This window comes from Anabrus simplex, chromosome 6, assembly GCF_040414725.1.
Source record: "Anabrus simplex isolate iqAnaSimp1 chromosome 6, ASM4041472v1, whole genome shotgun sequence".
Taxonomy (NCBI): domain Eukaryota; kingdom Metazoa; phylum Arthropoda; class Insecta; order Orthoptera; family Tettigoniidae; genus Anabrus; species Anabrus simplex.
In genome coordinates, this window is record NC_090270.1 from 266,072,610 (window position 1) to 266,090,578 (window position 17,969).

Here is a 17,969-nt window from a genome sequence, read left to right on the forward strand (position 1 = left end):
CGAGAGAAGTCAATATCCGCTCTCTAATTGTATTAACGTGCAAAGATCACAATATATGTTTGTTGGGTCATCAGTGTAGCCATGTTTAGAAAATACAGCATCTCATGAGATTTCCGAAGTTAAGGAACATAGCGCATGGTCACTACTTGGATGGGTGTCCAATTGCTCTAGGCTAGATGAGGAATGGAAAGGAACTGTTCACTTTAACCAGCCCGGCTCCTCAGCTGAGTGGTCAGCACAGTGGTCTGTGGTTTAAAAGGCCCCAGGTTCGACTCCCAGCCAGGTTACGGATTTAATTCCCTTGGCTCGGAGACTATTTGTGCTGTTCCCAACATACCTTCAATCCGTACACAACAGTACCCTCCACCACAAAAACACGCAGTTTCTCACACACGGCAAATATATCGACAGCGACACGGGAAACAATCAACCCTACCCATATACAATCGAAAGGGAACCGCCAATCAACGGTCGTTATAGCTGATAGTCGCACAAACCAGTTTATGTTGTTGTTGTTGCTAAAATGTCTTATCTGTTAAGTTTTAGGCTTCATACTTTCATGGTTAATTAACAGAAAAAATTCCGGCTCCATGGCTAAGTGGTTAGCATGCTGGCCTTTGGTCACTGGAGTCCCGGGTTCGATTCCCGGCCGGGTCGGGAATTTTAACTTCGTCTGGTTAATTTCTCCGGCTCGGGGGCTCGGTGTTGGTGTTCGTCTTAAATGTATTTTAAGTTCAATTCATCAAAGTCGATTCATAATTAATAATCAGAAACATACAAAAAATTGTAAATTCATAATTAATAATCAGAAACATACAAAATTATAGCTGACTAAATGGTCGTTAAGATAGAAAGGCAAAATTTAAAAAAACAAAAATTAACTTCAGAAAACAAAACTGAAATAGGTATTGTATTTACAGTACAGTGTTAGTGGAGTGGGATTGCGATGAATTTCATTGGCTTTCGCTCGAAGAGTAGGCCCATTGATCGACACGTTATTTGTTCTTATCTGCTTAAACGATCTAAGTAAAGATTCTCTAATATCTTTGTGCTCAGCTGATCTGGCCCGCTTGAGTTTCAAAGAATTTTCTTCGAGCAGAGACTGTATTTTCTCTCTGTGCTTCCAAGCTGTAGAAATCGTTCAGTGTGGTGCACCGTATTCCTTCGCGATGGTGACGTTTGTTTCCCCATTTTCCAATCGCCATATTATGTTCACCTTTTCTTCAAAATTAAACACTTTCCTTCTCTTTTGCGACATCTTCACAGCATGCCTGCCTTGACGTTTAACAGACAGACTGGTTTGAAGTCTACAGTAAAAAGTTATATTGTCAGCAATCCCCAAATCTATATATGTAAAATAAGAATTTTGTCTGTACATTGCTAAGTATTCAAAATATTGGTACTTCCGTATCGGTCGTGTCCACAGTAACAAGGAAATGCACTTTTTAATTTTCCGTAATTTCTGTCAGTCTGTCTGTATGTATGTATGTATGTATGTATGTATGTATGTATGTATGTACGCGCATCACGATAAAACGGCTGAAGAGAATTTAATGAAAATTGGTATCTAAAGTCGGGGAATAAGTCGCTACAATATAGGCTGTAAATAATTTTATTCACGCTGATTGAAATGGTAGTTTAGGGGAGGGCCTAAAATTTCATTCTCAAATACTTAGCTTATTAGTGGTCCTATCGATAAATACTACATAACTAAAGTTATTATACATTTTTACCGTACCGGCTATGATAACAGAGATATTAATATATTTGGATTTTTGTTGCTAAGTCCATATCATCGCCGAGTACCCTGCTACTAATCACAAACCTATTTCGTACCTAATTTAGTGGTACTACTCGCAAGTACAGGCAACCCATGGTGTTCCCCGCATGATGGTACAATCAAAAGCAGTTTCATGGTTCTAATTCAATCATCCCTTGGTCGCCCCTTTTAGTCGCCTCTCACGACAGGCAGGGGATACCGTGGGTGTATTATTCGTCTCCGTCCCCCACCCACAGGGGGTAAAGAGAGAGAAAAACGAAGAAAGAAGGGATCCGTCACTTCGAAAAATGAAGTAGCGGACGAAGAAAGGCAAGGGCCACGAAGGGCGTGAAAATGAAAGACTCCCTAGGCCTCGAATGCTCTAATTCCGTCGGGGACGGAAAAGAACAAGAGTTGACCAAGGGAAGTCGGATAGGATAGACGAAAGTGAGAAGCCTGGTACAAGTAAGTGGAAGCAATGCAAAGACTCAGCTAAGGGCCCCGTGGTCGCCAATCCACACTCCCAAGTTGAGAGCCCCTTGGGCCCCTTTTAGTCGCCTCTTACGACAGGCAGGGGATACCACGGGTGTATTCTACATGTGCGTCCCCCACCCGCAGGTGGTCGTGTGTTTGGTCCGCGAGAGGTATTTTATTTCCCTCAAGTCCGCCGGCAAGCCGGTTAGGACCCCCCTAGCCGCCACCTGGGACGCGCCACGTGGGAGTATCACCTCTCCCCCTGCTACGCCAGCATAGTAGGTTCGTGGCATTGTTTGTTGTGATGTGCTTTGTGCCTTCTATTGACATTCATTTTCGATACATGGGATTAGTGCTCCGTACCGAGTATAACAGCCTGTCTGAATAGTGGCGGAAAGTAGCTGGGGAGTTAGATAACTTTCTTCGTTAGCATGCGATTCCTCTGGTTCATAAAGTTTCTGATACTATTGATACGTAACACACTGGCTCATCATAGCATTCCAGCTATTCAGTCCTTACTCTGAGGCACTGATTAGAATGAGCAGTGTGCATATTTAATGGAATGATGACAGATGAGTGTTCACTGCTGTCTGCGGCCTGGTTATTCCAGCTCTGAAACTTTGGACTGTTAGATCGGCCCCGTAGTACCGTTCGTTAAAAGTGAGAAAATGTGCGGTTTTCATTTGGTCGAATAATTTCTATAGTATTGCTTTTAATCGCTACATTCCTACTGACGTCATTTTAATGACCTATGTTCACTTCAGCTGGGAAAACCACAAAGACAGCCTTCCTGAGAATTCAGTAGCGAACCACGGGTATATCAGCTAGTAACGTCTATATACCCTAGGTATGTAAAATAAAAGTTTTGTCTGTTCATAATTTAAAAATAATGGTATTTCTGTATCGGTCGTGTCTACAGTAACAAGGAAAAACACGTTTTACTTTTCAGTAATGTCTGCTCTGTCTGTCCGTCTGTATGTATGTTCACGCATCACGAGAAAACGGCTGAATAGAATGTAATGAAAATCGGTATGTAGAGACGGGGAATAAACCACTACAATCTAGGCTAAAATAATTGTATTCACACTGAGCGAAATGACAGTTTAGGGGAAGGCCTGAAATTTTAATTCTCTAATATTTGTTATTAGTGGTCCTATCGATAAATAATGCATAACTAAAGTTATATAGAATTAAATTTCCGATCATTTATGTCATACCTTTTTACCGTACCGGCTATGATAACAGAGATATTCATGAATTTGTATTTTTGGTGCTAAGTCCACATCAACGCCGAGCCACGAGAAAATGAGTAAACAGAATTTAATGAAAATCGGTATACAGAGTCGGGGAATAAGAAACTATAGTCTAGCATATAAATAATTTCATTCACGCTAGATGAAATGGTACTTTAGGGGAAGGCGCCTAAAATTTAATTTTTAAATACAGTACCTATGTTATTGGTCCTACTGAATAGTACTACATAATAGGATTTATAGAGAATACAGTGTCCGATAATTTATGTTTTATTCACTTTCACCGTACGGACTATGATAAGAGTGGTATTTCAAAGTCTATCACTACAATGAACATTTCCTAACCCAGTCTTCACATAAACAAAGATGTTTGGTGACTTTCCTGTAGCGTTTCTAGGCTAACGTTAAGAGCTCTGCAATTTAATACAATCTTACTCACAACATGTACACTACCTAACCGAGAATTCTGTATACAATGTAGAATTCCGTAGCGAAGCACGGGTATATCAGTAACAAATAAAAAACAACATTATAGCCGATACATACCTCCGCGACCTCACAGGTGTGGGAAAAGCGGTCGAAGAAGAAGATTGAAGTATATATTTTTTCTGGTTTTTCTATGTTGGAAAGTGGAATGGACAATAGTCACTCTGCATGTCAGCAGAAAAAAAATATTTCTGCAAGCGTATTTTCCTTTTACTGCTTACAGCTCTCCGACAAAGCCGGCTACTTTATGCGCACAAGCAGACATAATTCATGTTGGTCAGACATACTCTATAGTCCCTTCTCACTTGCGCATCTGCAACAATAAACTTTGTACAAAGCAGCACTCGCGAGTTAAAGGCCTGTATTCTGAGCCGAGCCGGACTTGGAATATTTCAGGTAAAGCGATTGGTTCAGACGAGAAAATATAAAGTTCTCCTTCCCAATTCGACTTGACTGTCTTTAGCCATTTTACGCTTATTTAAAAAGAGTTTCCCACAGGGTGAAAAAAATACATTTGCGTTCTTTCGTTATTTTGTTTACCAGGCCCGATTATGAACCCCTGCCCCTTCCTCCAGCTTGACCCCCTTGGGAAGTTTATGGAACTTCCGAATCGTGTAATGATTCGACTAAAGACAGGTTCTCTGTCCCTTTGTTTACGGATGGGACTTTAAAGTCCCACCTTTTAAACTTCACTGCAGAAATTGAACGTTACCTCGAAACCTGACGGGACTCCTCAGTATTCTTTAGATGTAGTTTCAGGATCTAGTGAGAAATGGCAGTATCAATCACACACGATACACAGCAGCTATCTATCTTGACATACGTGGCACTATACAGTAGTTGTGAGGCCATTATGGTAGATACTGAAGTACCAAAATAAATGTATATGTAAAAAGAATTTCTACTGCTCAAAAGGTAAGCTAATATTTTTCTTCCCTATATGAGTACCTAAAATGGTAAATTTTTCTGTATGAACTTATTCATTATGTAGCATTTTGGAATCTGGTGTTATAAAATACTGGGGACTTCAAAGCCCGTCAGGTAACTAGGAGTGGTTGAGGTTATGTTTGAAAGTTGCCAACTGCATTAGTATCCATTGGTTATTGGACAGCCTATTCATGGAAAATACAATCAGTGCAAATGACAAATTATCATTTACCTTTATTTCAGCAGTTGTGTGTGTGTGTTTCGACTTGACACCCTACAGGCGACCTGCGCACCCGCGAGGATAGGGCCCTACCTAAGAGGAATATTAATTATGGAAACGCCACAAAATCGAGCCCCCAAGTCTGGGGAAGTGGGAGTTAAAATCCCAGACCTGGCCGGGAACTGAAGGCGGGACCCCTTGGACCAACGGCCAGCATGCTAACCATTTAGCCGTGGAGCTAGACAGTACGGTCAGATGAAATTTACTCATTTTTAGGCTTACAGTTCCTTTTGGCTACCATCGTTGTGAAGTAGTTTGTTATTCATATTTACCTTGAAAATATTCCCGTCAATCCTGTCGGGACTTTAAAGTCCCAAGTTACATTTTGGCCCAAATTACCAATATTTCGCATATTTATGGTTTCATACATGTTTATGTATCTATATCTACATATCAGTAAACCGTATTTTTTACCATGAAAACTTAAAAACTAATAATTCAGTAAACAAAAGGCTAGTACCAAGTTTCAACTTTCTTTTACGGTTTTTTTTTTGCTAGAGGCTTTACGTCGCACCGACACAGATAGGTCTTATGGCGACGATGGGATAGGAAAGGCCTAGGAGTTGGAAGGAAGCGGCCGTGGCCTTAATTAAGGTACAGCCCCAGCATTTGCCTGGTGTGAAAATGGGAAACCACGGAAAACCATCTTCAGGGCTGCCGATAGTGGGATTCGAACCTACTATCTCCCGGATGCAAGCTCACAGCCGCGCGCCTCTACGCGCACGGCCAACTCGCCCGGTTTTTCGGTTGTTTTTTTTCTATAACTGCATATACTTGGGTGATGCTATTTTTAAGGATCCAATTCAGATTCTGGGGTGAAGACTTAACAGATATTACCGGTATCCAGTGATAAACTGCTGAAGTATAAAAGGTATACTTCCAAACATTTGCCATGTTTATGGTCCAGGATCTACCAAGCAGGTATTTCAAGCCCTACAGAGATTTATGCGACTTAATTTCTTCATTTTCAACCCCTTGTGCTCACCTGTCGGAACTCTCAACTCTTGGGAAATGTCAGGTCTATAAGGAGGAAGTTCATGGGCTTTGGAATGGATTTTTCCCGTCAAGGCGAGGAACAACTGAGTATAAAGTCACTTCATCCAGCCATACTCTCAGAAGATTATGGTGGGCTGCGCTGAGTGTAAAGACAGACAGAACAAAGAAAGCTGAAGAGAAACCCACGTTTTCTTATTATTCAGAACCTTCATCAAGGTGTTTGCCTTAAGACCTGCTGTGCAGAGAGAAGTGAACGAAAGAAGCGTGTACCTGCAGATACTACATTCCCAGCATTTAAATAACGTAACGCATTTTATTTCAGTTTGAGATCAGCACACGCATAAGTTTCCAGAAAAATAGGTACGAGTAGAAATTTGTTAAAAAACCGAAGTTATTCACCTGTAAAGCACCTTCAAACCGATTGGAATGACGGTCATCAGCAAGTGGCTCCTACGATATGAACCGCATTTCTTGTACCGAACATCGGTTGTTGATGGCTGCCGTTCCAGACAGTTGAAAGAGGTACATCGATAAACTTTATTTATACCCAAAATTGAGCAATAATATTAGTGTAATTCCCTGCTGTTTTATTGTATCCGAATATTGAAGAATGCAAAACTTCATTCACTATTTATCAAGATTCTTGTACAATCTGCAAAGTGTGAGTATGCTGATTGATTGATTGATTGATTGATTGATTGATTGATTGATTGATTGATTGATTGATTGATTGATTGATTGATTGATTGATTGATTGATTGATTGATTCTTGTTGTTTAAAGGGGCCTAACATCTAGGTCATCGGCCCCTAACGGTACGAAATGAGACGAAATGAAATGACAAATTAAAAACCCAAAATCCTCCACTGACCACAATTCAAAACGTGAGGATGAAGAATGAATGAATGGATGGATATGAATTCAAAACTATCAGTGGAACCGGCCCACAGTGCCTCACAGGCGCAGAAGCTGGCTTAAAACAACAGTATTACTGACCAAGGGACTGCTTCTGTAGCACGATGATGCTTGTAGTCGAAAGGAGTCCAAACTCCAAGTCATCGGCCCCTCATAATGGTACTTATCGCTAGAAAAGTAGAACCATGGTATTTGTCATGTTGCGGTACTAATCAAGAGTAGCGTAGACTCGCGGTATTCCACACATTATGGTACTACTCACAGGTAAAGAAATTCGCACATGTATTACAGATCTAGGGTGTTTCGCACACTGCGGCGCCATTGACAGGCAACGCAAACCTATGGTGTTCATCACCTAAATGTACTAACGACAGGGACTTGTACTATCCCTTGGTGTTCCTCATATAGTGGGTACTAATCACAGGTATTGTAAAAGCCGTCGCGCTCTCGTTTGCTACTACAGTACCGGTCAGAAGTTTAGGACCACGTAAAGAAATCACGAAATGTCATCTAGAACCTAAAATTGTGCCACGAGATATCTGTAATTTTCTTTCTGAGCTCTCACATCTAATAGGATATATGTCGCCTGATTTCATTGAGTTAGTCGAAATAATGTGGAAATATTATGTACTATATACTCTAATCGGCTTCAAGTATCACCAATAAGATTCTTTTATAGACTTAGCAATAGTTGGGGGTCATTTTGATATAAATAGAAAAATTCCGAAAAAGAGCGGCACCGACTTTTGTGCTTTTATTTTTTGTTTCAAATTAGCTCAAAAATGGTCAGTTTTTAACTCTTTTTAACTCTTGGACGGTCACAACAAAAGATCAAAAATTTTGGTTATATAATGTACTGTACACTCTAATTGGTTGCAAGTATCACCGCCAAGATGTTTTTGTAGACTTAGAGATAGGTGGGGGCCATTTTAGTACAAATATAAAACTTCCGAAAATATGCGGCACCTTTTTTTGGCGTGTTTTATTTCTTTCGAACCAGGACCCAAATGGTTGATTTTTCTTAGCCTTTGTCATGTATGGCCCAAGGTCTCAGGACGAGCTATCGGCATAAAACTTACCTGCCCTGATAGTACCATTTGCACTTAGTGGATGGCAACCAAGAACACATTTCTGATGACGATAGCTCACACTGAGACCTATGACATGAACAAGGAAAAACTGACCATTTTAGAGCTGATTTGAAACAAAAAATAAAAGCACAAAAGTCGGTGCCGCTTTTTTTCGGAATTTTTCTATTTATATCAAAATGACCCCCAACTATTGCTAAGTCTATAAAAGAATCTTGTTGGTGATACTTGAAGCCGATTAGAGTATATAGTACATAATATTTCCAAAAATGTTGACTTTCTGATGTGACCTTCCAACAGTAAAAAATGTATAACTTATACACTACTTGGCGTAAGTCACTGAAATCATGCGACGTATATCATATTAGATGCGAGAGCGCAGGAAAAAAATACAGAGGTCTAGTAGCAAAATCTTAGGTTGTAGATGGAACTTCATGATTTTTTAATGTGGTCCTAAACTTTTGACCGGTACTGTTATCACAAACCTATTTGGTACCTAACATAGTGGTACTACGCGCAAGGAAAGGCGGCCCATGGTGTTCCCCGCGTGGTGGTACTAATCACGAGGAGTTTCATGGTTCTAATATAATCATCCCTTGGTCGCCCCATTTAGTCGCCTCTTACGACAGGCAGGGGATACCGTGGGTGTATTCTTCGTCTACGTCCCCCACCCACAGGGGGTAGTGTGAGTATCAAAATCTGACTCTTCTTTAAGGTAAATTCTCTTCACCTGTAGTTACCGATATTCTTTCAAAATGTACTGTATGTGTATAAACATTTAGTGAATCTGTCCTTCAAAATCCTCCAACCAATTTTGTTAACATTCACTCAGAAAAGTACTTTAGTCTTAGAATGATCGCCCGGGGTAGGTAGGATCTCTCATTAAAGAGCAGCTACTTGCACAAAAGAAATCTCTTATTTCTTTAGGTACAGTAGAAAATGTGTAACGACCGGATGCGCTTTATTTGCCTCTGAGTTGAAGGCTTCGAATTCCAGCGTAGTTAACTGGCATTTACGAGACTCATATGCGGCACATTTTTTTTTTTTTTGCTATTTGCTTTACCTCGCACCGACACAGATATGTCTTACGGCGACGATGGGATGGGAAAGGCCTAGGAATTGGAAGGAAGCAGCCGTGGCCTTAGTTAAGGTACAGCCTCGGCATTTGCCTGGTGTGAAAATGGGAAACCACGGAAAACCATCTTCAGGGCTGCCGACAGTGTGGCTCGAACCAACTATCTCCCGATTACTGGATACTGGCCGCACTTAAGCGAGTGCAGCTATCGAGCTTGGTAGGCACACATTTACTGGCACATTAAATGATAATTTTTCAGGGGCGAAAATCGGCACTCCAGTTTTCTGTTTGACTGACAATATATGGATACTTGTTAGTATAGCTAATTTTAAAATTTGCAACAAACTCAACTTACCCCTACACTGAGCGAGTTGGCTGCGCGGTTCGCACCATGTACCTGCTAGCTTAGATTCAAGAGATCAATCAATCACTACTGATCTGCATTTAGGGCAGTCGCCCAGGTGGCAGATTCTCTATCTGTTGTTTTCCTAGCCTTTTCCTAAATGATTTGAAAGAAATTGGAAATTTATTGAACATCTCCCTTGGTAAATTATTCCAATCCCTAACTCCCCTTCCTATAAATGAATATTTGCCCCAGTTTGTCCTCTTGAATTCCAACTTTATCTTCATATTGTGATCTTTCCTACTTTTATAAACGCCACTCAAATTTATTCGTCTACTAATGTCATTCAACGCCATCTCTCCGCTGACAGCTCGGAGCATACCACTTAGTCTAGCAGCTCTCCTTTCTCTCAATTCTTCCCAGCCCAAACTTCGCAACATTTTTGTAACGCTACTCTTTTGTCGGAAATCACACAGAACAAATCGAGCTGCTTTTCTTTGGATTTTTTCCTGTTCTCGAATCAGGTAATCTTGGTGAGGGTCCCATACACTGGAACCATACTCGAGTTGGGGTCTTACCAGAGACGTATATGCCCTCTCCTTTACATCCTTACTACAACCCCTAAACACCCTCATAACCATGTGCAGAGATCTGTACCCTTTACTGACAATCCCATTTATGTGATTACCCCAATGAAGGTCTTTCCTTATATTAACACCTAGATACCTACAATGATCCCCAAAAGGAACTTTCACCCCATCAACGCAGTAATTAAAACTGAGAGGTCTTTTCCTATTTGCGAAACTCACAACCTGACTTTTAACCCCGTTTATCAACATACCATTGCCTGCTGTCCATCTCACAACATTATCGAGGTCACGTTGCAGTTGCTCACAATCTTGTAACTTATTTATTACTCTATAGAGAATAACATCATCCGCAAAAAGCCTTACCTCTGATTCCACTCCTTTACTCATATCATTTATATATATAAGAAAACATAAAGGTCCGATAACACTGCCTTGAGGAATTCCCCTCTTAATTATTACAGGGTCAGATAAAGCTTCACCTACTCTAATTCTCTGAGATCTATTTTCTAAAAATATAACAACCCATTCAGCCACTCTTTTGTCTAGTCCAATTGCACTCATTTTTGCCAGTAGTCTCCCATGATCCACCCTATCAAATACTTTAGACAGGTCAATCGCGATACAGTCCATTTGACCTCCTAAATCCAAGATATCTGCTATATCTTGCTGGAATCCTACAAGTTGAGCTTCAGTGGAATAACCTTTCCTAAAACCAAACTGCCTTCTATCGAACCAGTTATTAGTTTCACAAACATGTCTAATATAATCAGAAAGAAGGCCTTCCCAAAGCTTACATACAATGCATGTCAAACTTACTGGCCTATAATTTTCAGATAATGGGTCCGAACCTCAATGTCAGCAGCTTTCAAGATGACTTACCGTGGTTTTCCATTTTCACACAAGGCGACGGTCACTTCCTTCGTAGTCCTAACCCTGTCCTATCCCATCGTTGCCATAAGACCTGTCCGAGTCTCCGGGATGTAAAATCAATAAAATAAAAAATAAATCGTATTTCTAACCGATTTCAATGCACAATAAATGATTCTCTAATACAAGAGTAACTCACAGTTTGTTTCTGTTATATTTTCTAGATACATATAGTGTTTTTGTTAACAAAAATGTGTTTTAAAATGTTTGTGAATTCAATATTAAATTGGAGTAGTGGTCTGTCGCACTTTCTTTTGTTTAACATGGTTAGTTTTAACGAGGAAATGCAAGTGAACAACATTAATCAAAATGTGTTAAAGCCGCCCAGTTTTATGCAATAACAGTGACCGAGCCGGCTGTCACGAAGGGAGAACGTGAGGCTTGTTGAGAGTGAAGCACTGTCATTTGAATAACTCGGTAACGCACTTGAGTGTTTTACATAATCATACAACTTTCTACAGATGACAGTCACTATCATGAGCCTTCCACAATCCGCTGACTTATACATGTCTATATTTTGGGTTTATATCGTGCAAATAATATAAACTATTTCAAATTTCTCCAAATCTTAAAACATTTCGGCAAGAAACAGGGTGGTATTAAGGTGGTTACAATACAATAAACACTTGTTTTGTAAACACAAATGTCAATGTAATGTTAATTATTCTCTGCTTTTATAATCTTCTAGCACTATCCAAACCTGATTTCATGGCATGTATAGACCTACATAAATTTTATTGTTCATAATAATTTAATTTGCTGTCTTTTAAGCTTTTATATGTACAAATTTACTCACGTAGCCAGTACTATATCAAACTGGAAAATGAATATAATTCAATTCATGAAATAAATCTCTTATTAATGCATTTTAATTTACGTCTTTATGAACCCAGAGAAACCCTTCGTGAGCGAAGTCTGTTGTTCGAGAACCTATGGAATGGAGACATGTTCTACAACAGGTTGGTGATCAGCGTATATTTACCTGAATATAGAGGCGGACCCGTAACATGGCGATGAGGCACTTCTCGACACTAGCTATGAACACTGAGTGCCGTTCTAAAGCTCGGCACTTGATTTACTCCTGCACCAGGAAGGAGCATTGTTTAATAATAAGGAAGTAATTGCTGGCATTTCATTCAATTTCGTGCCATTTCTGTGCTACAGGAGAAAGTGAGTGACGCTAATCCGTCAATTGGGGTGATGGCGCTTTCTTGCGTGCAAAGTATAGGACAGCCATATTGTACTAGCCTTCATCAAGTAAGTGTCTTACATATTAACCCTACAAGGACCGGCCGGGGGGGGGGGCTCTAAGACCCACAGTCAAAATAAATTGCTTTTCGTAATTAGATAAACTCTGCAATGGTTGTAGAGAAATGATATTGTTATTCGAGTCAAGTTAACTGCTATACTAAACGAATGTTGATGGGTTTTTTTCTTACCTTAAAATGGTAAGAAAAAGTGCTATGGACCTGCGATGGCCTCCATTGGTCCAAGTGAAGACCAACTTGTCTACTTATAAATGTCATTAATTTCCACATCAGCCTCGCCCAAGTAGGTTTCAATATTTCAGAAAAAATTACAACAGTGTTATTAAAATCAAGATTGACAACAACCAGATTATTGAAGCAACAAGACTGGTTGTTATTATATTAGCAGTTAGTGTGCGCTTGTAGTGTTACATATAAAATAGTCTGTTTACGTATTGTTCCTTAGGTGATGTGAGTCAACATAAGTCGGAATAAATTTAGTGTTGAAGAAATAAATACTGTAGAATGTTGGAAGAGGAGGACGACGTGGAGGAAAAAATGTCCAGCCTTCAGACGAAGAAATTCACGTCTGATCTGCGTTTGTGACTAATAATTGGTTGAGTTTAATCTTGAGGTCAAGTGTTGTTGATGATAAAGATGATTATGATAATAAGAGACCTTCCTTGACAGATAACTCTGTGACAGAAGCAATAAAACTGTAATCTGCTTAAAATATGAGCCCGGAAATAACTTTCTTTTGCTAGTTACTTTACGTCGCACCGACACAGATAGGTCTTATGGCGACGATGGGACAGGGAAGGGCTAGGAGTGGGAAGGAAGCGGCCGTGGCCTTATTTAAGGTACAGCCCCAGCATTTGCCTGGTGTGAAAATGGGAAACCACGGAAAACCATTTTCTGAGCTGCCGACAGTGGGGTTTGAACCTACTACCTCCCGAATACTGGATACTGGCCGCACTTAAGCGACTGCAGCTATCGAGCTCGGTGGAAATAACCCTGACCAACAAGAAAGATATTAGTGATTGATTTGTGTTTGTCACCAGTATCTGGGAGAATCGAGTTTCAATTTAATATTTTACAATGAAGTTTTCCTTGCAAATTATTAATTAAATACTGTTTCATAATTTATGTCAGTAGAATCCAGGTTTATTACATATTTTTTAGAATGGGCCTCAGAAGCCCCCACTCCCCCCCCACCTGGTCCTCCGTGTAACAACCAAACGTTTGTTCTTGTAACGTTAATACGGATGACCGTGACTTGGACTTTTAGGTCTTAATAAATGTAAAATATAACCAGTAAAAAGACCAAATTTCCTTTAAAAAGACTTAAAGTTAACAAGAAAACGGCCCAAAACTAAGAAAAATATATTTATCTATATTACCTTCAGTTTGTAAAGGAGTGAACTGAAGACATGTTGTGAGGATAAGATAATTTTGTAAATAACCACTAATTAGTGAACTATCATTTTTGAAAGTATAATTGTGTATACAGGGTGTGTCAGAACTATACAGACAAAAAATCAGCGATGTTCTTCGTCTTATGTTAAGAATGATGGCGGAATTGGATTGGAGAAAAAAATGTATTTTCCAGAAAATGAGGATACTTTGTTAATTCCAGGCGCGTGTTTCAAATTGACGAATTCGCCATATTTGCTATGCCAGGGGAAGTGGGGTGTATGATGGAAACAGAGATAATGCTTCGTGTATATGCACAAGTTTCCTCGTTTGACTCGCACAGGATTGTCCTTGTGTCTTACAGGCAACATCCACAGTTCGTTTACTAAACAGCCATAAGAGAACATACAGTAGAAGAACACACTGTAATTAATACACACTTCCCAGTAAAGGAATGCACCAGATCGTTTCTCCTCTTGTCTGTTGGTCGCAATAACGTTCTCTATTATTTAACTTACTTGAAGGTGCAACGCCGCCACCGCACGATTGTGTATTCCTTCGTTGTAAATGGAATGAAACAATGAATGAAGAAAACAATACGCCCAATGGTTTGAATACGGTAGATGTTCAATATGCCCCCTCCTACTTCAATGCACAGTGTGTGGTGTGTCGTGAACGACGTGGAAAACTGTGTGTATTCCTGGTACAATTTCATCTTCTCTTTCTACGGGGTTCACATAGTAGTCAATTTGTGCAGAACAAAGTATACACTGCCTACTGGGGCTGGGAAGCGACTAAGCGAAACTTGTGCATTCACACCGAGCATTACCTCTGTCTCCCACTTCCCACTTCCCCTCCCTTCCCTTCCCTCTTCTGACGCACAGTAACAGACAGTGGCTGGCTCTCTGGCATAGCAAACACGGCAAATTCGTCAATTTAAAATGCGCGGCCGGAAGTAACAAGGTAATCTCATTTGCTCGAAAAGATCCATTTTCTCCGCCAATCCGATTGCCCCATCGTCCTTAACATAACACGAAAAGCACTCCTGATGTTTTTGTCTGTGTAGTTGTGATACACTCTGTATACTAATTGGGTCATCATAAATTAGACTATTAAAACAGTCTGTGATTTATTCGTAACAATATATCGTCGTTGCGTCTTTGAAAATCGCTATGTGAAATATTTCAACTTAGAATTTCACCTGCTCTGTCACCTCAGGTGCAAAATTGTGCGACGGACCTCACAGAATGCTCTTTTCTTTAACATAGGATATCGTCGTTGCGCCTCGAAATACCGCTGCGTTGAGGGGTGAAATACTGACCCGCAACACATGGATCACTCAGAACGAAAATTCGTTGAGATAGTTCATGCGATACTAGAAGTTTAGGTGACAGAACCTTTCAGCTGAAATGTTATCACATAGAGGTTTTTCTAGACGCAGTGACGATTTATAGTTCTTCTTGTAGGAAAAATAACTAAGCAACTTTATGTTACTATTATTAAGGCAATGATATTCTGGATACCACTAACATGTTCGTTGCAACTGATGTGTTGCTGAACGGTGAATCATTTATCCGCTCCCACTTTCACTTTCACCACTTTCAGACAGAAATGAAATCAACATAATTAGATGCAACAAAAAAAAAACATTTATTGAATTTGATTTTAGTGGCAGTTTGCCAAAACTAGTCAAACTCAGCCGCGTGACCGCCGCCTAATTGTCACCCTCCACGAACTCCACAAGCGCGGTAGAACTGCTGGGCTGTACGTCCCGCTGCTCCAACGCCTCCATTTTTTACGCTGTGGCACGTTCTGCTGCACACTTCTTGGCCTTACTCGACTGCTCAGATTGTCCCTCTATCCTCCTGGACGTGTTTACGGTTTATCTGATCCATTTAGACCAGGAAATTCAAGGCCACGAGCTGACTGACAGATCTGTGTACATGCGAAACAGTTGTTACGAGCGCTAGCCCAGGATGTTATCAATAATAATAATGTTATTGGCTTTACGTCCCACTAACTACTTTTACGGTTTTCGGAGACGCCGAGGTGCCGGAATTTTGTCCCGCAGGAGTTCTTTCACGTGCCAGTATATCTACCGACACGAGGCTGATGTATTTGAGCACCTTCAAATACCACCGGACTGAGCCAGAATCGAACCTACCAAGTTGGGGTCAGAAGGCCAGCGCCTCAACTGTCTGAGCCACTCAGCCCGGCAGGACGTTATCAGACAGCGCACGCCTGGAGGGATGTACATTACTCCGTACAAAATATATCTAAATATTATTTTATATATAAAGACATCCATAATTAAATGTGCTGAACACAGCGTTTACATCAAATGCGCAAAACGCCATGCTTTGCAAATACCGCGTACAAAGAAAAATACTTTAAAAGTTGTCATAATCAATGAAGTACAACATAAAAGGCATTTACTCTTTTAGGCCTTAACATGCTCAACTCACCTATGAATAATGTGGAATACTAAACCATTATGACATAGGCCTAGTTTCTGTAGCAAAACATCATAGTAGTTTTATAAACTTGAACAAAAAAAATAGGCTACGATAAAAGTAGCGTCTCTTCAAGCATACACAAGTACACAAACACATATTAAGAAAATAATGTGCCAATCCCTATGTCACAGCCTATGTAATTGTATGTTTAAACCATTACTTGTAGGCCAAATCGGGTAACTGAAGCCTATTATCAGCAGGTGTGCACAGTCCTGAGTCAGGAACGTGGGGAAGTACAAGCCGACTGAGGGGAAGAGACTTGCGCCCGCGTGCAAGATTTGACACCCGTAATTTAGACCAAAGACATTTAGACATTTTGAAAATTTAGCACAATTTTCAGTTTTTTAACTGACGGTCACGAAGTTAAGGTGACCAGTGGTAATTAATATGACAGCGATTTACAAGAGAAATGTATCAATACAACTTGCAACACTCGAGCACACCACCACACTAAATGGCGTATGCCCCCCACTCGCCATGACATCACCCGGTATTCAAACTAATTTCAAAGAATCTTTTCATCCTTTCCCTTCATCACCGTATATGAACCATTTAGACATCGTAACATCGTCGTTTCGCCTCGAAATACCGTTATGTGACAATGGTGAGGGGAGAATTCTGACCCGCAGCACATGTATCACGAAAATTCGTTGATGTAGTTCATTCAGTACTGAACCTGTCTGGTCAGAGTTCTATGGCAGCTTGCATTCGAGAGATAGTCGGTTTGAACCCCACTGTCATAAGCCGTGGTTTCCCATGTTTACACCAGGAAAATATTGGAGAAATACCTTAATTAAGGCCATGGTAACTTCCTTTCCAGTCCCAACCCTGACCTATTCCACCGTCGCCGTAAGACGGTGCGACTTAAAACATTTTTTTAACATTTATAGTTGCAATGTTATGCTATTTGCTTTACGTTGCACCGACACAGTTATGTCTTATGGCGACGACGGGATAGGAAAGGCCTAGGAAAGGGAAGGAGCGGCCGTGGCCTTAATTAAGGTACAGCCCCAGCATTTTCCTGGTGTGAAAATGGGAAACCACGGAAAACCATCTTCAGGGCTGCCGACAGTGGGGTTCGAACCCACTATCTCCCGATTACTGGATACTGGCCGCACTTAAGCGACTGCAGCTATCGAGCTCGGTGCAATGTTATGAAACCGAATTTACTTCACATTCTTGTGTGAGGATAGAAATTATATAGGAGTCACATTGCACGAATGAAATTAAGACGAAATTAACTGCGTCTATAGAGATTGAATATCTGCTTCTTTCACCTAGGCCGGTTGTTCGATTCCCAACTCAACCAAAGAAGAATTCGCCTATAATTTTGAAGTAGTTGCAGTAGTTGAAAAACAGGAAAAGTACACGTCTTTTATGTCTGAGATTGGGATTCGAACTCATTTTCTTCTCCGCTGAGTTTCCAAGATTTAGAGCTCTTCGTTCCAACCCTTATACAAGGATTCAAATCTTTCGCAGCACAGCTGGGAATGGAACTTGGAGTAGTAGTACCAAAACAATCTAAAGGCTATTGGCAGGAGAGATAGGAGTTAGTCAAAGACCTATTTTAATCCCTAAGTCAGTTGCAGTTATATGGAGAAAACCATGATGTCATAGAAAAGGGCTGCATCAAACTAGTCTATCGATAGATGATCCATTTTATTTCCTATAAGTCATTTTG

General features: G+C 40.4%; 1 protein-coding gene across 3 annotated transcripts in view; it reads right to left on the minus strand.

The window, feature by feature from the left end:
- The window catches only part of Rhp (rhophilin), a 714,954-nt gene that overhangs the window by 131,322 nt on the left and 565,663 nt on the right, over nt 1-17,969 (minus strand). The gene's annotated exons all lie outside the window — the stretch shown is intronic.